Source organism: Lolium rigidum, chromosome 1 (genome assembly GCF_022539505.1).
Source record: "Lolium rigidum isolate FL_2022 chromosome 1, APGP_CSIRO_Lrig_0.1, whole genome shotgun sequence".
NCBI lineage: Eukaryota > Viridiplantae > Streptophyta > Magnoliopsida > Poales > Poaceae > Lolium > Lolium rigidum.
Window position 1 is genome coordinate 157,151,486 of NC_061508.1, and position 20,995 is coordinate 157,172,480.

Here is a 20,995-nt window from a genome sequence, read left to right on the forward strand (position 1 = left end):
TAATAGGCATCCGGAATTAAAAATTCGAGTGTTGACAGGGAATCTTCACATCGAGTACGTTTCCGCTCGATCCATGTATTATTTGTAGCAATGAATGGTTGAATCTCTCATATTGGATACCTAGTTGAGTTCATACTTTTTGAAATTTCTTGTTGATTCTACACATTTGAATTCAAAGTTTATGCATGTAATCGTTGGACTATATCACAGAAACCTAATGCCTATGCTTTTGCTATGAAAAAATTTCAGCACCATGAATATTGGGCCACTATTCTGCAAGAACTCAACAGGTGGTGCGAATGGCTCGAACAGCCACCCCGACTCGCGCAAGAAGCCGTGTAGGAAGAGGGACGGTCTCCAAGGCGACCTCGACAAGAAATACAAGAGTTTTGCCAAACGTAAGGTTCTCCCGACGAAGTGGGCCGACCCCAAGTTCCTCTCTCGCCAAGCCCTTAGCAGACTACTTTGACCTAATGGTCGGTGATACGTCTCAAACGTATCTATAATTTTTGATGCTCCATGCTTTTTACACCAATTCATATATGTTTTGTTTACACTTCGTCGCACTTTTACATGATTTCCGACACTAACCTATTAACAAGATGCCACGAGTGTCGGCTCCTGCTTTCCGCTATTTTTGTATTTCGGAAAAGTTGTACAGGAAATATTCTCAGAATTGGACGAAACAAAAGCCGAATACAATACCTTTTTCGTAAAGGCAACAACAATAAAAAAAGCATAGATGTAGCCACCAATCGCACCTGAATAAAGGAGATCCAATCTATAGAAGGAGAAGACCATCATCGACTCTCGCGATGATCTGCCCCCTCTCGATCATCCACTCATCCATCACATCCTACTTTTACTAAGAGAGATTCATACTTATAAGATTAGGGATTGAAACCTCTATTCCATCTTGGTTTGTATTTGTTTTGATCTTCAACTATTGTGGCTTGCTATGGTAATATCGATATGAAGTCCATTTACATTGCTATTATATCATTGTGCTTTTTCTCCTCTCATGTGTGAGTAGATCCCATGGGCGTGGGAGATGTAGGAAATTGGTGAGATGTGTTGTGCCTATTATATTTCATCTATTTGTGAATTATGATTAAGATGATTATGTATGAGAATAATGTCTATGTGCACGTAATTTAAGGGCTCAGGTAACATCATCTCAAGAACTCATATAGGAACTTGTTTGCTAGTGAATCAGGTGTCCCCGAGTGACACAGCCGATGTCAAAGAGGATCTAGCAATAGTCGAGGATAAACAAGGAAGCACCAATCTTACGGCTTTGATCTGGTTTAATCACCTTAATATATGCGTTAACCATGGCTTTGGTAACAGGAAAAGGATCATTGGAGAAAGATGAAATCCTCCAAGAGGAGTCTTTCTCTCTATTGGGTTGCCTGCCTACTCAAATATAAATAGAAAGAATCATATTCACTTATCACATTTATTCCACCAGGCACATTCACTATCACCATGAACTCGAATCTCCCCGCAAATAATCTTTCATCACAGTAGAACCTCATTATATTTTTCCAATAGCTATTTTATTGCATTTTTAATACTCAAAAGTCCTATATTCACATTCACATTTTTGTATTTAAATCCTTACAGTCAATTTACCTAAGACTTGTGACACCTTGGGTGCAATAGAAACACCGCACATAAACATCCTACTAAGCTCCTCGTTGGGATACGATATAAAAACCGGAAATAATACTTCCACAAAAACATGCATGAATGACCATGTGTTCTTGCGAGCCATCAAGGAAAACGACCAACAGTAGGCGGCCGTGGAGGCGCGCCATTAGGATAGGGTTTCATTTCTAGTATTTTTTCGGCACTATGTGAATTATTTCAGTTAAATAAAGTCAACAAATAATTTTACGTCGGGCCATTGGGGCTACCCAAGGCAAACGATCAATCGTGTCATGGAAGAAATTTTGTGTTCGAGGCCCGACCCAAGCGAACACAGACGGATACTTTTTAATCTCTATTTTGCTTTGGGTCGCTGGAGATGCCCTTACTACTTGGAGTGAAACCAGTCAAAAAGGCTAGCGCGGTAGGAGAGGTATATTTCCGGATCAAACAGGTGACCATTTTTAGGTCGTCCACTGGGTCGTACAACACCTTTACGACGACTGTATATCTACATGCATGGACAGTCTTGCGCTTCGAGTCATGTCCCGCTTTTCATGTCGCATTGAAGTAGTGGTTTCGTCGCGCGCCTAATTTCCGTTGTGATGTGACATGAGGGCGGTAAGAGTGAGAATGGGGAGAGTGAGACCGCAGAGAGTGGGCGGTGAGGAAATTCCGGCAAGTGTTCCGAACGGATGTGGCGTCGCCTTGTCCTTCCCCACGCATGCAAACGATCGGGAGGTGAGGACATATCACACTCTAGGGGCAGTTCATCGGCTCACCAATTGCACACTTACGAAGCTAGTAGTTCACGAATTCAGCCCCAGGTACTACGAATGGTAGTTCATAACGACATTCCCTAGCTACTACGAATGGCAGTTTATCATCACAAAGGATTTCAACAACAGGGGATCACAGGGTAGTTCAGCATACGGGGATTAAAGAGGGGTTCGAGAAAGAGGGGATCAAAGGGATGTTCTTCTTCTTTACTTCTTTACTTCTTCACTTCTTCACTTCACTTCGTCACTTGTTCTTCTCCTTCTCACATGGTGGTGTGTCCTCTGGCTTCCCACACTGTGTTTGCCCACTCGAGCCTCTTGTCCTTCCAGGCTTCATTATCGCCTGCCTCCACGCCATGGCTGGTGTCAACTTCATCAAAAGTGATAACCACTTCGAAGAAGTCATCCTCGCCCCAACCTAACATCCAGTTGTGAACAATGAAGCAAGTAAGGACCAGCTTCACTTGAGTGTCAAAAGTGTGGAACGGTTTCTGGTCAAGGACCTTTAACATGTTCTTCAATGCAACAAAGACCCTCACAATGGTGACTCTAAGACTTGAGTGTCGCAGATTGAACATCTCTTTTCCAGTCTAAAGTCGGTTCCTTGTAGTAAACTCGTTGAGGTGGTACCTTGTTTTCCTGAAGGGAGGTAGAATACCAGGTCGGCATGCATATCCAGCATCTCCATGGTAGAACTTACCTTTAGGGATTTGTAGCACATCTAGCCTTGACAAGCTATCGGACAAGATACTTGCATCATGAGCTAAACCCTCCGAGCCAGCAAGCACGTATGTGAACCTCATATCGAAATCTACAGCTGCTAGCATGTTCTGGCTGGTGTAGTGCTTCCTCCCACAGAATGGTGTAGACATTGATCTCGGTACCTTTGCAGTCACATGAATACCATCAATAGCCACAATGCAATCTTGTCATACAATTAGCACACGGTCATGTTTATGACAGTACCACACATCTCATAAGTAGAACGAACATGATTTTGTACTCACCCTGAAATACGGGAATCATCTGTATCTACTCTTGATCTTGGGTGGTGTGTTGTTTGATGGTGGCTTGATCATTTCACCTCTGAGCTCCCCAACTGTGTACATCACCTGCTAGAAGTACCGAGAGATAGTATCCGTGGATCACCCGAATGTGTTATGGATGACTCTGAACCTCTGGTATGACCCACCACATGAAGAAACATTGCGACCTATTCTTCGATAGAGGTGTGGATGCTATCAACTAGCAGCTCCTCTCTCCTTGAACGTTTTCACAAGTGCATAGAAAGGGGATATTCTCATCTAAAGCATTTGGCTAGCGACTAGCCTCGACATCGTTGCGCTTGTAGATGTACTTTAGGTTGGCCATCCTCTCCTCATCTCGTTGTACCATATGACCGTACATGACAGGAGCAAAAGCAGCACACCTAACTTTTCTCTTGTGCACCACCCGGATCCAGGCTTGAATGGAAATGATGAGTGTTGTGGCGTGATGCACAAGCCGTTGCTCGGTCGGTCTACTCAAAGAATATCTAAGAATTACGAACGGACTTATTGAACGTAACTAGTTCTACCAACATGGATCTAACACTAGAGTAGAGCGAGATGAGTTTCCCTTACCTCTCGTCATCGCAGACGATGGAGACAACTAGAGGTCGGAGAAGATGTGCACGGGATCCGCCGCGGCTGGACATGAAAACCCCGGTATGGCGCTGGATACCAAAGGGAGGAGCTCCTCGTCCGGAACACGGGCAGGGTCGATGAGCGAGTGCAGATCTAGGTCGCCTAGCCGCCGCCGGTGCGAAAATTGGGGAAAGGGAAATTTCGGGAGGGGGCTAATGGAGAGGGTAACCGAAGAGGGAGGTTACCCCTACCTTTGCCGTGCAACACCGCTCAGATTTCTCCTTCTCCCCGCCATGCCACGGCCGAGCGCCTGCGCGAACGGCGTTGTCGATTTTCGTCAGGCCCGGGCCTGTCCCTAGAAAAATAACCAAACTAGACGTTCACCCCGTAGGTGCTTGAAGGCCCGTGTTGTGTAACAACGTGGAGACGAGCGGGCATTCTAACGTTCTAAATATTGTGTCCTACATACGAGCCAAGGTGTCTCCAGGCTACCGACTAGGCTCTAGAGAAACCGTCGATTCAGCAGTAGCTACCGCACCAAGGTGTGGAGGTGCTTTAAAAACCACATTGAACATATCGTGAAGGCCTACTAGGCGACCAACCACGCCAAGTTCTGCTCCACCCAGCCTGGAATGGAGGCAAGCAACCAAATGCACCCAAGCCATCTCATCTTACGACTTTGAGTGCCTAAGAAAAATTACAAATAGAACGGCGGTGACATGTAATGGGTATATCCGGGACAAGCAACGTAGGTGTTCACATGTCCGTTGCTTAGAGAAAGTTCAATAGTAGAGCTAATTATTGCCTCTAAGCCAAGTGTCAACAAGTACAATAGTGAGCAATAAAAGTATAGTACTTTATCAATACATGTCTCACCTTTCACTATCACAAACTGCCTAAGGGCATCTCCAACAGGGAGAACCCAATTGCGCGCAGCCGCGTCAGTTTGCATCCGTTTGGGTGGGCGCGCGGACACGCAGACAGTGGCTGCCGTCCACCCGGCCGTTTGGGTCACTGATAAACCCCAAGTGCAGGGATCACCGCGGTACAATTCGATAACTATTTGAGTGTCGAACCCACGAGAAGCTGGAGGTAAACTATCTATTCTCTAAAGCCTTATAACCTACTTATATGGCCTTCTATGCAAAGCTAGGAGATAAGGTGTGTGTGTGCGTGATGAGGTTTTTACTTAAAACTATATGTGCTGAAATTAAAATGCAAGAAGTAAAACTAGTGCAAGAATAAGTAAAGTGCAATAAAGTAAAATGCAATGAGATGAAGTGAAGTGGAGTGAAGTGGACTAACTCGTGAGAGAAAGTATTCAGGAAAATTGCTATTTCATTTGTGTGGTTGTCATAATTAGTGAAGCTCATTATAGTATTTTAGTGCTTCTTCTAGGGAGGAGCCATAGATAGGTGTAGCCATATACATGTGCAAGTACACCCTTAGTGATTGATCCTAAGGCCATCGGAATGTGCAAACAAATGAATTATTAAGACATGTCGGGGGAAGACTGTCATCGTGGTGAACAGACAGATGCCATAGGATGGCTTAAGTTGGGGCCGAATGTGCGCTAGAGGATTTTGGGGAGGGTTTTGGTAACAAGGGAAAGGATCTGGGAAGAAATTCCGGTATAGATTGATGAACTTGGCCCTTGGACAGAGGTTGAAGAACGTACGGACTACAAGGTGAGCACTATCCTGCTCTACTTCTCTCTACTGTTAACTAGCGATCTGTCCCGCGCAGGGGTGTGCCCCTTCTCCTTATATAGGGAAGAGGGTGGCTTACAAGGGAACAAACCCTAATGGCATCTTTGATGAGCTAAGCTACTTTATAAAGCTTCTTTGGTCTAAATGACACCGGTCCTGTCTTTAATCAGGGAGCGATGACCTCTTCCGGTAGCTTTTACGTCACCTTCTACTTTGGGTTCAGAGCTTCGATTAAAGCTGATGTGCTTCGCTCATTGATGTCTACGCATGCTTCTATTCCTGTAGACAGTGTTGGGCCTCCAAGAGCAAAGGTTTGTAGAATAGCAGCAAGTTTCCCTTAAGTGAATCACCCAAGGTTTATCGTACTCATGGAGGTAAAGGTCAAAGATATCCCTCTCAAGCAACCCTGCAATTACGATACAAGAAGTCTCTTGTGTCCCCAACACACCTAATACACTTGTCAGATGTATAGGTGCACTAGTTCGGCGAAGAGATAGTGAAATACAAGTAATATTGATGTATATGAGTGGTAATAACAATCTGAATAAAATATTGCAGCGAGCAAACATGTAGTAGAACAGTAAATAAACGGAGTTTCGATATTCGGAAACAAGGCCTAGGGCTCATACTTTCACTAGTGGACATTTTCAACATTGATCACATAACTGAAACTACTCTACACTCTCTTGTTGGATGACAAACACCATTAATTGTGTAGGGCTACAAGAGCACCTCAATGCCGGAGTTAACAAGCTCCACAACATTCGATGTTCATATTTTAATAACCTTAGAGTGCATGATAGACCAACGCAATTATACCGAGTACTAACATAGCATGCACACTGTCAACATCAGCTATGAAAGGGGGAATAGATCACATCAATACTATCATAGTAATAGTTAACTTCATAATCTACAAGAGATCACAATCATAACCTATACCAAGTACTACATGATGCACACACTGTCAACATTACATCATGGAGGAGGAATAGACTACTTTAATAATATCACTAGAGTAGCACATAGATGATATTCAACTAGATCACAAAGAGAGAGATGAACCACATAGCTATGGTAGAGCCCTCAGCCTCGGGGGAGAATTACTCCCTCCTCATCATGGAGACAGCGATGGCGGTGAAGATGACGGTGGAGATGCCTTCCGGGGGCACTTCTCCGTCCCGGCAGGGTTCCGGAACAGAGACTTCGTCCCCCGAATTGGAGTTTCGCGATGGCGGCGGCTCTGGAAGGTTTCCTGGTGTTTCGTCAATCCGTGTTGAAGATTTAGGTCACGAGGCATCTTATAGGCGAAGAGGCGGAGTCGGAGGGGCCACAGGGGTCTGATACGTCTCCGACGTATCGATAATTTCTTATGTTCCATGCCACATTATTGATGATATCTACATGTTTTATGCACACTTTATGTCATATTCGTGCATTTTCTGGAAGTAACCTATTAACAAGATGCCGAAGAGCCAGTTGCTGTTTTCTGCTGTTTTTGGTTTCAGAAATCCTAGTAACGAAATATTCTCGAATTGGACGAAATCAACGCCTGTGGTCCTATTTTGCCACGAAGCTTCCAGAAGACCGAAGAGGAGTCGAAGTGGGGCCACGGGGCGCCGCCACACTAGGGCGGCGCGATCCAAGCCCTGGCCGCGCCGACCTATGGTGTGGGGCCCTCGTGTGGCCCCCCGCGTTGATCTTCCGCCTACTTAAAGCCTCCGTCGCGAAACCCCCAGTACCGAGAGCCACGATACGGAAAACCTTACAGAGACGCCGCCGCCAATCCCATCTCGGGGATTCGGAGATCTCCTCCCGCACCCTGCCGGAGAGGGGATTCATCTCCCGGAGGACTCTTCACCGCCATGGTCGCCTCCGGAGTGATGAGTGAGTAGTTCACCCCTGGACTATGGGTCCATAGCAGTAGCTAGATGGTTGTCTTCTCCTCATTGTGCTTCATTGTTGGATCTTGTGAGCTGCCTAACATGATCAAGATCATCTATCTGTAATACTACATGTTGTGCTTGTCGAGATCCGATGGATAGAGAATACTATGTTATGTTAATTATCAAGTTATTACCTATGTGTTGTTTATGATCTTGCATGCTCTCCGTTATTAGTAGAGGCTCTGGCCAAGTTTTTGCTCTTAACTCCAAGAGGGAGTATTTATGCTCGATAGTGGGTTCATGCCTCCATTGATATCCGGGACGATGATGTAAAGTTCTAAGGTTGTGGATGTGCTGTTGCCACTAGGGATAAAACATTGATGCTATGTCTAAGGATGTAGTTGTTGATTACATTACGCACCATACTTAATGCAATTGTCTCGTTGCTTTGCAACTTAATACCTGAAGGGGTTCGGATGATAATCTGAAGGTGGACTTTTTAGGCATAGATGCATGCTGGATGGCGGTCTATGTACTTTGTCGTAATTCCCAATTAAATCTCACTATATTTATCATGACATGTATGTGCATTGTTATGCCCTCTCTATTTGTCAATTGCCCGACTGTAATTTGTTCACCCAACATGCTTTTATCTTATGGGAGAGACACCTCTAGTGAACTGTGGACCCCGGTCCATTCTTTTATACTCGAAATACAAATCGCCGCAATACTTGTTCTTTACTATTTTCTCGCAAACAATCATCTTCCACACAATACGGTTAATCCTTTGTTACAGCAAGCCAGTGGAGATTGACAACCTCATCTGTTTCGTTGGGGCAAAGTACTTTGGTTGTGTTGTGTAGGTTCCACGTTGGCGCCGGAATCTCCGGTGTTGCGCCGCACTACATCCCGCCGCCATCAACCTTCAACGTGCTTCTTGGCTCCTCCCGGTTCGATAAACCTTGGTTTCTTTCGAGGGAAAACTTGCTGCTGTGCGCATCATACCTTCCTCTTGGGGTTCCCAACGAACATGTGAGTTACACGCCATCAAGCTCTTTTCTCGGCGCCGTTGTCGGGGAGATCAAGACACGCTCGCAAGGGGAGTCTCCACTTCCCAATCTCTTTACTTTGTTTTTGTCTTGCTTTATTTTATTTACTACTTTGTTTGCTGCATTATATCAAAACACAAAAAAATTAGTTGCTAGCTTTACTTTATTTACTATCTTGTTTGCTATATCAAAAATACAAAAAAATTTAGTTTACTTGCATTTACTTTATCTAGTTTGCTTTATTTACTACTGCTAAAATGGCCACCCCTGAAAATACTAAGTTGTGTGACTTCACAACCACAAATAATAATGATTTCCTATGCACACCTATTGCTCCACCTGCTACTACAGCGGAATTCTTTGAAATTAAACCTGCTTTACTGAATCTTGTTATGCGAGAGCAATTTTCTGATGATCATTCAAAAGTATAAAGATGTAGATGGTGACATTATAAAATTAAAATTGTTTCCTTTCTCATTAAGAGGAAGAGCTAAAGATTGGTTGCTATCTCTGCCTAAGAATAGTATTGATTCCTGGACTAAATGCAAGGATGCTTTTATTGGTAGATATTATCCCCCGCTAAAATTATATCTTTGAGGAGTAGCATAATGAATTTTAAACAATTGGATAATGAACATGTTGCTCAAGCTTGGGAAAGAATGAAATCTTTGGTTAAAAATTGCCCAACCCATGGACTGACTACTTGGATGATCATCCAAACCTTTTATGCAGGACTGAACTTTTCTTCGCGGAATTTATTGGATTCAGCTTCTGGAGGTACCTTTATGTCCATCGCCTTGGGGGCGGCTACAAAGCTCCTTGATAATATGATGATTAATTACTCTGAATGGCACACGGAAAGAGCTCCACAAGGTAAGAAGGTAAATTCTGTTGAGAAATCCTCTTCCTTGAATGATAAGATTGATGCTATTATGTCTATGCTTGTGAATGATAGGACTAATGTTGATCCTAATAATGTTCCGTTAGCTTCATTGGTTGCCCAAGAAGAACATGTTGATGTAAACTGCATTAAAAATAATAATTTCAACAACAATGCTTATCGGAACAACTCTAGTAATAACTATAGGCCATATCCTTATAATAATGGTAACGGTTATGCTAATTCTTATGGGAATTCTTACAATAATAATAGGAACACACCCCTGGACTTGAAGCTATGCTTAAAGAATTTATTAGTACACAAACTGCCTTTAACAAATCTGTTGAGGAAAAGCTCAATAAAATTGATATTCTCGCTTCTAAGGTTGATAGTCTTGCCTCCGATGTTGATCTTTTGAAATAGAAAGTTATGCCTAATAGGGATATTGAAAATAAAATTGTTACTACAGCAAATGCCATCCAAGTTAGAATTAATGAGAATATAAGATTAATGGCTGAACTGCGTGCTAGGTGGGATAGAGAACAAAATGAAAAACTAGCTAAAGAGAAAAATGTAGCTAAAGTTTGGACTATTACCACCACTAGCAATGCTAATGATTCACATGTTGCTGCACCTCCTACTATTAATAATAAAATAATTGGTGTTGGCAATGTTTCTACTCCTAGTGCAAAGCGCGCAAAATTACCTGAAACTGCTAAAACTGTTGAAACCGCCCGTGATAAAACCGCTGAAATTTTTTCCAACCTTGGGGATGATAATCCCATTGCTTTAGATTGTAATGATTTAGATTTTGATGATTGCCACATCTCTGAAGTTATAAAGTTCTTACAAAAGCTTGCTAAGAGTCCCAATGCTAGCGCTGTAAACTTGGCTTTCACAAAACATATTACAAATGCTCTCATAAAACCTAGAGAAGAGAAACTAAAACTTGAAACTTCTATTCCTAGAAAGCTAGAGGATGGTTGGGAGCCCATCATTAAAATGAGGGTCAAAGATTTTGATTGTAATGCTTTATGTGATCTTGGTGCAAGTATTTCTGTTATGCCTAAGAAAGTCTATGATATGCTTGACTTGCCACCATTGAAAAACCGTTATCCGGATGTTAATCTCGTTGATAATGCTAAAAAGAAACCGATGGCGTGTAACTCACACGTTCGTTGGGAACCCCAAGAGGAAGGTATGATGCGCACAGCAGCAAGTTTTCCCTCGTAAAGAAACCAAGGTTTATCGAACCAGGAGGAGCCAAGAAGCACGTTGAAGGTTGATGGCGGCGGGATGTAGTGCGGTGCAACACCGTAGATTCCGGCGCCAACGTGGAACCTGCACAACACAACCAAAGTACTTTTCCCCAACGAAACAAAGTGAGGTTGTCAATCTCACCGGCTTGCCGTAACAAAGGATTAACCGTATTGTGTGGAAGATGATTGTTTGCAGAGAAAACAAGTAAAAACAAGTATTGCAGACAGATTTGTATTTCAAGTATAAAAGAATGGACCGGGGTCCACAGCTCACTAGAGGTGTCTCTCCCATAAGATAAAAGCATGTTGGGTGAACAAATTACAGTCGGGCAATTGACAAAAAGAGAGGGCATAACAATGCACATACATGTCATGATAAGTACAAGTGAGATTTAATTGGGCATTACGACAAAGTACATAGACCGCCATCCAACTGCATCTATGCCTAAAAAGTCCACCTTCATGTTATCATCCGAACCCCTTCCAGTATTAAGTTGCAAAGCAACAGACAATTGCATTAAGTATGGTGCGTAATGTAATCAACAACTACATCCTTAGACATAGCATCAATGTTTTATCCCTAGTGGCAACAAGCAATCCACAACCTTAGAACTTTCCGTCACTCGTCCCGTATATCAATGGAGGCATGAACCCACTATCGAGCATAAATACTCCCTCTTGGAGTTAAGAGAAAAACTTGGCCGCAGCCTCTACTAATAACGGAGAGCATGCAAGACCATAAACAACACATAGGTAATAACTTGATAATTAACATAACATGGTATTCTCTATCCATCGGATCCCGACAAACACAACATATAGCATTACAGTATAGATGATCTTGATCATGTTAGGCAGCTCACAAGATCCAACAATGAAGCACAATGAGGAGAAGACAACCATCTAGCTACTGCTATGGACCCATAGTCCAGGGGTGAACTACTCACTCATCACTTCGGAGGCGACCATGGCGGTGAAGAGTCCTCCGGGAGATGAATCCCCTCTCCGGTAGGGTGCCGGAGGAGATGTCCAGAATCCCCCGAGATGGGATTGGCGGCGGCGGCGTCTCTGGAAGGTTTTCCGTATCGTGGCTCTCGGTACTGGGGGTTTCGCGACGGAGGCTTTAAGTAGGCGGAAGGGCAACGTGGGGGCCACACGAGGGCCCCACACCATAGGTCGGCGCGGCCGTGGCCCGGGCCGCGCCGCCCTATGGTGGCGGCGCCTCGTGGCCCCACTTCGACTCCTCTTCGGTCTTCCCGAAGCTTCGTGGCAAAATAGGACCCCGGGCGTTGATTTCGTCCAATTCCGAGAATATTTCGTTACTAGGATTTCTGAAACCAAAAACAGCAGTAAAACAACAACCGGCTCTTCGGCATCTTGTTAATAGGTTAGTTCCGTAAAATGCACGAATATGACATAAAGTGTGCATAAAACATGTAGATATCATCAATAATGTGGCATGGAACATAAGAAATTATCGATACGTCGGAGACGTATCAGCATCCCCAAGCTTAGTTCTCGCTCGTCCCGAGCAGGTAAAACGATAACAAAGATAATTTCTGAAGTGACATGCCATCATAACCTTGATCATACTATTTGTAAACATATGTAATGAATGCAGCGATCAAAACAATGGTAATGACATGAGTAAACAAGTGAATCATAAAGCAAAGACTTTTCATGAATAGTACTTCAAGACAAGCATCAATAAGTCTTGCATAAGAGTTAACTCATAAAGCAATAAATCAAAGTAAAGGTATTGAAGCAACACAAAGGAAGATTAAGTTTCAGCGGTTGCTTTCAACTTGTAACATGTATATCTCATGGATAATTGTCAACATAGAGTAATATAATAAGTGCAATATGCAAGTATGTAGGAATCAATGCACAGCTCACACAAGTGTTTGCTTCTTGAGGTGGAGAGAGATAGGTGAACCGACTCAACATAAAAGTAAAAAGAATGGTCCTTCAAAGAGGAAAGCATCGATTGCTATATTTGTGCTAGAGCTTTTATTTTGAAAACATGAAACAATTTTGTCAACGGTAGTAATAAAGCATATGAGTTATGTAAATTATATCTTACAAGTTGCAAGTCTCATGCATAATATACTAATAGTGCCCGCACCTTGTCCTAATTAGCTTGGACTACCGGATCATTGTGATACGTCCCCGACGTATCCATAATTTCTGTTGTTCCATGCTTGTTTTATGACAATACTTACATGTTTTGCTTGCACTTTATGATGTTTTCATGCATTTTCCGGAACTAACCTATTAACAAGATGCCACAGTGCCAGTCCTCGTTTTCCGCCGTTATTGGTTCCGTAAAGGCCGTTCGGGCAATATTCTCGAATTCGACGAAACGAAGACCAAACCTCCTATTTTTCCCGAAGCGTCCGTAACACCGAAGAAGAGTCGGAGAGGGGCCGGAGGGCCACCACACCATAGGGCGGCGCGGCCTGGCCTCGGGCCCGCGCCGGCCCGTGGTGTGGCGCCCCAGTGTGCCCCTCGCGCCGCCTCTTCGCCTATAAAATCCCTTTCGACCTAAAAACACCGTAACTCTTGACGAAACTCCGTAAAGACTCCGTGGGCGCCGCCACCATCGCGAAACTCCAATTCGGGGACGAAGTCTCCGTCCCGGCACTCCCGCCGGACAGGGAAGTGCCCCGAAGCCATCTCCATCAACGCCATCGCCTCCATCATGCTCCGTGAGTAGTTCCCCCATGGACTACGGGTTCTAGCCGTAGCTAGTTGGTATTCTCTCCCCCATGTACTTCAATACAATGATCTCATGAGCTGCCTTACATGATTGAGATTCATCCGATGTAATCGGTGTTGTGTTTGTCGGGATCCGATGGATTGTTACGTTATGATTGTCTATCTACAAAGTTTATGAAGTTATTGTTGCTGCAATCTTGTTGTGTTTAATGCTTTTCACTAGGGCCCGAGTGGCATGATCTTAGATTTGAGCTCTATACTTATTGCTTAGATTGTATCTACAAGTTGTATGCACATGTCACTGTCCGGAACCAATGGCCCCGAAGTGACAAATCGGGACAACCGAGGGGATGGCGGTGATGTGAGGATCACATGTTTTCATGGAGTGTTAATGCTTTGCTCCGGTGCTCTATTAAAAGGAGTACCTTAATATCCAAGTAGTTTCCCTTGAGGCCCTGGCTGCCACCGGCTGGTAGGACAAAAGATGTTGTGCAAGTTTCTCATTGCGAGCACGTACGACTATTATTGGAAAACATGCCTACATGATTAATGATCTTGATGTTCTGTCTTAATGCTATTTCAATCCTATCAATTGCCCGAGTGTAATTTGTTCACCCAACACTTGTTATTGGAGAGTTACCACTAGTGTAGATAGCTGGGAACCCCGGTCCATCTTTCATCATCATATACTCGTTCTACATGTCAACTATTTTCTGGTACCATTGCTCTCATATTACTACTACTCGCCGCTCGTGTTACTCGTTACTATTGCTCTCATATCACTGCTACTTTCACATCACCCCTGTTGCTAGTGCTTTTCCAGGTGCAGCTGAATTGACAACTCAGTTGTTAAGGCTTATAAGTATTCTTTACCTCCCCTTGTGTCGAATCAATAAATTTGGGTTCCTCGAAGACTGTTGCGATCCCCTATACTTGTGGGTCATCAAGACTATTTTCTGGCGCCGTTGCCGGGAGGCATAGCTCTACTCATAAGTTCACTCGGGAAGTACACTCCACCTCTCTCTCTATTTTATTTTATTTTGTTTTGCTTAGTTTACTTTTGTCTAGTTTATTTGTGCTTAGTTTATTTCTCGTCTAGTATTATTTTGCTTAGTTTACTTTTGCCTAGTTACTTTTTGTCTTGTTTTATTTTCCTCATATACCCAAAAATCCATAAAAATTTGAAAAATATAAAAATTAAAAACTGCTGTTATGGGAGAACCTACAACCTACTTGGAGCTTATAGAATGTTATAATAATTATAGAGAATCAAGAACTGGTAAAATAATGAGTGCTATGATAGAAAAATTGAATACAATTGCTAAAATCTTGCTTAAATGCCATGATATAAACTGTTGCTCTCAACAGGATACTAAACATCTTAAATTTCAATGTGGCTTTAGTGAGGAATTTTTAATTAAGAACTATAATCGGAATTGCTATATTCATTATGGGTTCGAAGAGGTAGAACAATTTGTCTTATTTATGGGAGCCTCCGAGATAGAATCCTTCATGGTTGAGAATTATGAAACTTGTGTTGTTTGTAAGGGCCTTAAAGATTATGTCTCTACTATCCTTAATTCTTGCATAGAATGCTACGAAGTAGGAATCCTTATATCCTTGATTATAAAGAGAGACACATTAATGCACAAGAATGCACTCACAATTTGCAGTGAACCTATGGAAGAAGAAATTGATGAACCCGAAAGCTCATTGGATGAAAAAGAGGAGGAAATTGATGAACTCTGAATGCTCATTGGATGAAAAAGAAGAGGAGAGTGATGAAAAAAAGGAGGAAGAATGGATTAGCTACCCATGCCAACCTTCTAATGAGAGTAACTCTTTATCTCTTACACTATTTGATTGTCCTCCATGCTTACCGGAAGAGGTTGAATGTTATGTTCCTGTGGATTCTCCTGAAGTATTGCCTATGAGTAAAACTTGTGAAAATAATTATGGTACTGTTATTTATGATAATCCATGCTACTTTGATAAATCTTATGATAATGCTTTGTTTGTGCCTGATGTCGAAATGCATGGTACTAAAGAATTTTGCTTGGCAAATGTTTATGATAAAGCTCTAGATGATGGTCCTATGTTACTTGATAATATTAATTGTACTACTAATGAAAATGGGATTGGAGAGTTCTTGACTTATTCTATGAGTCCCATATCTATTGATATTGATCAACTACCTTGTTATATTATTAATAAAAGTAAGTTTGAAAGCTTTAATTCCACTATTCTTGAACTTGATAAAAATTATGTGTTTGGAAATCATGAAAAGTATGCTGCATGTGATAGTTATATTGTTGAGTTTGTTCATGAAGCTACTGAAAATTATTATGAGAGAGGAAAATATGGTTGTAGAAATTTTCATGGTACTAATACACCTCTCTACATGCTGAAATTTTTGAAGTTGTTCTTGTTTTATCTTCTTATGCTTGTCACTTTGTTCTTCATGAATTTATTTGTGTACAAGATTCCTTTGCATAGGAAGCATGTTAGACTTAAATGTGTTTTGGATTTGCCTCTTGATGCTCTCTTTTGCTCCGAATACTATTTCTTGCGAGTGCATCATTAAAACTCGCTGAGCCCATCTTAATGGCTATAAAGAAAGCAACTTCTTGGGAGATAACCCATGTTTTATTTTGCTACAGTATTTTGTTTTATATTTGTGTCTTGGAAGTTGTTTACTACTGTAGCAACCTCTCCTTATCTTAGTTTTGTATTTTGTTGTGCCAAGTGAAGCCTCTAATCGAAGGTTGATACTAGATTTGGATTTCTGCGCAGTAAACAGATTTCTATCTGTCACGAATCTGGGCTGTTTTCCCTGTAGGTAACTCAGAAAAATATGCCAATTTAAGTGCGTGTTCCTCAGATATGTACGCAACTTTCATTAGTTTTGAGTTTTCTGATTTGAGCAACGGAAGTATTTATTTAAAATTCGTCTTTACTGGCTATTCTGTTTTGGCAGATTCTGTCTCTGTTTTTGCATTGTCTCTTGTGGACTTTAAGCGAGGTTTTCTAGACGTAGAGGGCTGTAGCTAATGTTTTATTGAGTTCTTGCAATGTGACACTACAGGACCAAGGTGGATTCAAATTTTTTTGAGTACTAACCCCTCTAATGAAGTTTGTGAGAAGTTTGGTGTGAAGGAAGTTTTCAAGGGTCAAGAGAGGAGGATGATATATGATCAAGAAGAGTGAAAAGTCTAAGCTTGGGGATGCCCCCGTGGTTCATCCCTGCATATTTCAAGAAGACTCAAGCGTCTAAGCTTGGGGATGCCCAAGGCATCCCCTTCTTCATCAACTTATCAGGTTTCCTCCCCGAAACTATATTTTTATTCGGTCACATCATATGTGCTTTACTTGGAGCGTCCGTGTGCTTTTATTTTTGTTTATGTTTGAATAAATTCGGATCCTAGCAATCCTTGTGTGGGAGAGATACACGCTCCGCTTTTTCATATGAACACTCGTGTTCTTCGTTTTACTTTTAATGTTCAATGATAAAAGTTGGAAGCAATTGCACTTATTTATATTTGGTTGAAAACAGAAAATGCCTCATCATGTCTTGGGTAATTTGACACTTGACAATTGTTTTGAGCTCTCAAGTAGATCATGATTAAGTTTTTTCATGTAGTCTAAGCCTATTAATGGAGAACTACTGTAGAGCTTGTTGAAATTGGTTTGCACAATTGATCTCTCTTAAGGTCTAGATATTTTCTGGTAAAAGTGTTTGAGCAACAAGGAAGACAAGTGTAGAGTATTATAATGCTTGCAATATGTTCTTATGTAAGTTTTGTCTGTACTCAGTTCATACTTGTGTTTGCTTCAAACAACCTTGCTAGCCTAAGCCTTGTACCGAGAGGGAATACTTCTCGTGCATCCAAAACCTTGAGCCAAAAACTATGCCATCTGTGTCCACCATACCTACCTACTATGTGGTATTTCCTGCCATTCCAAAGTAAATTGCTTGAGTGCTACCTTTAAACAATTCAAAATTTATCATCTCTGATTTGTGTCAATGTTTTATAGCTCATGAGGAAGTATGTGGTGTTTATCTTTCAATCTTGTTGGGCAACTTTCACCAATGGACTAGTGGCTTCATCCGCTTATCCAATAATTTTGCAAAAAGAGCTGGCAATCGGATTCCCAGTCCCAAATTAATTAACCAAAATAGACACTCCTCCATGGTATGTGATTGTTGGACGGCACCCGAAGGATTCGGTTAGCCATGGCTTGTGTAAGCAAAGGATGGGAGGAGTGTCATCATAATGAAACTAAAATAAAAGGGCACTCCTTCATGGTATGAGATTGTTGGCAGGCACCCGAGGATTCGGTTAGCCATGGTTTGTGAAAGAAAGGTTGGAAGGAGTGCCACCCAAAAATAAAAATAATTCATGGGAGCCGCTCTTGAAGGTTTGTCTGGCAAGGGGGTTAGAGTGCCCACTACCATTCGTTGACAACAACAAACACTTCTCAAAACTTTACTTTTATGCTCTCTTTATGTTTTCAAAACCAAAGCTCTAGCACAAATATAGCAATCGATGCTTTCCTCTTTGAAGGGCCATTCTTTTACTTTATGTTGAGTCAGTTTACCTACTTCCTCCCACCTTAGAAGCAAACACTTGTGTCAACTGTGCATTGATTCTTACATACTTGCATATTTGCATTCATCATATTACTTTGTGTTGACAATTATCCATGAGATATGCATGTTACAAGTTGAAAGCAACCGCTGAAACTTATATCTTCCTTTGTGTTGCTTCGATGCCTTTACTTTGAACTTATTGCTTTATGAGTTAACTCTTGTGCAAGACTTTTGATACTTGTCTTGAAAGTACTCTTCATGAAAAGTTTTGTTATATGTTATCTATTTGTTAGCAACTATAAATCATTGCCTTGAGTCACTTCATTCATTTCATATGCTTTGTAATAGTATGATAAAGGTTATGTAAGTAGCATGTCACTACAGAAATTATTCTTTTTATCGTTTACTCTGCCGGGACGAGCGAGAACTAAGCTTAGGGATGCCGATACGTCCCCGACGTATCCATAATTTCTGTTGTTCCATGCTTGTTTTATGACAATACTTACATGTTTTTCTTGCACTTTATGATGTTTTCATGCATTTTCCGGAACTAACCTATTAACAAGATGCCACAGTGCCGGCTCTCGTTTTCTCGCTGTTTTTGGTTCCGGAAAGGCTGTTCGGGCAATATTCTCGAATTCGACGAAACGAAGACCAAACCTCCTATTTTTCCCGAAGCGTCCAGAACACCAAAGAAGAGTCGAAGAGGGGCCGGAGGGCCACCACACCATAGGGCGGCGCGGCCCGGCCTAGGCCCGCGCCGGCCCGTGGTGTGGCGCCCCGTGTGCCCCCCGCGCCGCCTCTTCGCCTATAAAATCCCTTTCGACCTAAAAACACCGTAACTCTTGACGAAACTCCGGAAAGACTCCGTGGGCGCCGCCACCATCGCGAAACTCCAATTCGGGGGACAGAGTCTCTCGTCCCGCACCCTCGCCGGACAGGGAAGTGCCCCCGGAAGCCATCTCCATCAACGCCATCACCTCCATCATGTTCCGTGAGTAGTTCCCCCATGGACTACTGGTTCTAGCTGTAGCTAGTTGGTATTCTCTCCCCCATGTACTTCAATACAATGATCTCATGAGCTGCCTTACATGATTGAGATTCATCTCGATGTAATCGGTGTTGTGTTTGTCGGGATCCGATGGATTGTTACGTTATGATTGTCTATCTACAAAGTTTATGAAGTTATTGTTGCTGCAATCTTGTTGTGTTTAATGCTTGTCACTAGGGCCCGAGTGGCATGATCTTAGATTTGAGCTCTATACTTATTGCTTAGATTGTATCTACAAGTTGTATGCACATGTCACTGTCCGGAACCAATGGCCCCGAAGTGACAGAAATCGGGACAACCGGAGGGGATGGCGGTGATGTGAGGATCACATGTTTTCATGGAGTGTTAATGCTTTGCTCCGGTGCTCTATTAAAAGGAGTACCTTAATATCCAGTAGTTTCCCTTGAGGCCCGGCTGCCACCGACTGGTAGGACAAAAGATGTTGTGCAAGTTTCTCATTGCGAGCACGTACGACTATTATTGGAAAACATGCCTACATGATTAATGATCTTGATGTTCCGTCTTAATGCTATTTCAATCCTATCAATTGCCCGACTGTAATTTGTTCACCCAACACTTGTTATTGGAGAGTTACCACTAGTGTAGATAGCTGGGAACCCCGGTCCATCTTTCATCATCATATACTCATTCTACATGTCAACTATTTTTTGGTACCATTGCTCTCATATTACTACTACTGCTGCTGTGTTACTGTTACTATTGCTCTCATATCATCGCTACTTTCACATCACCCCCGTTGCTAGTGCTTTTCCAGGTGCAGCTGAATTGACAACTCAGTTGTTAAGGCTTATAAGTATTCTTTACCTCCCCTTGTGTCGAATCAATAAATTTGGGTTTTACTTCCCTCGAAGACTGTTGCGATCCCCTATACTTGTGGGTCATCACATTGCAATACACATGTTTTAACCAAGTGTCACAATGGGGTACCTCCATGCCGCCTGTACAAAGGTCTAAGGAGAAAGCTCGCATTTTGGATTTCTCGCTTTTGATTATTCTCAACTTAGACATCCATACCGGGACAACATGGACAACAGATAATGGACTCCTCTTTAATGCATAGGCATGTGGCAACAATTATTATTCTCATATGAGATTGAGGATATATGTCCAAAACTGAAACTTCCACCATGAATCATGGCTTTAGTTAGCGGCCCAATGTTCTTCTCTAACAATATGCATGCTCCAACCATTAAGGTGGTAGATCTCTCTTACTTCAGACAAGACGGACATGCATAGCAACTCACATGATATTCAACAAATAATAGTTGATGGCATCCCCAGAAACATGGTTATCGCAAAACAAGTAACTTAATAAGAGATAAAGTGCATAAGTACATATTCAATACCACAATAGTTTTTAAGCTATTTGTCCCATGAGCTATATATTGCAAAGGTGAATGATGGAATTTTGAAGGTAGCACTCAAGCAATTTACTTTGGAATGGCTGATAAATACCATGTAGTAGGTAGGTATGGTGGACACAAATGGCATAGTGGTTGGCTCAAGGATTTTGGATGCATGAGAAGTATTCCCTCTCGATACAAGGTTTAGGCTAGCAAGGTTATTTGAAACAAACACAAGGATGAACGGTGCAGCAAAACTCACATAAAAGACATATTGTAAACATTATAAGACTCTACACCGTCTTCCTTGTTGTTCAAAACTCAATACTAGATATTATCTAGACTCTAGAGAAGCCAAATATGCAAACCAAATTAGCAAGCTCTAAGTGTTTCTTCATTAATGGGTGCAAAGTATATGATGCAAGAGCTTAAAC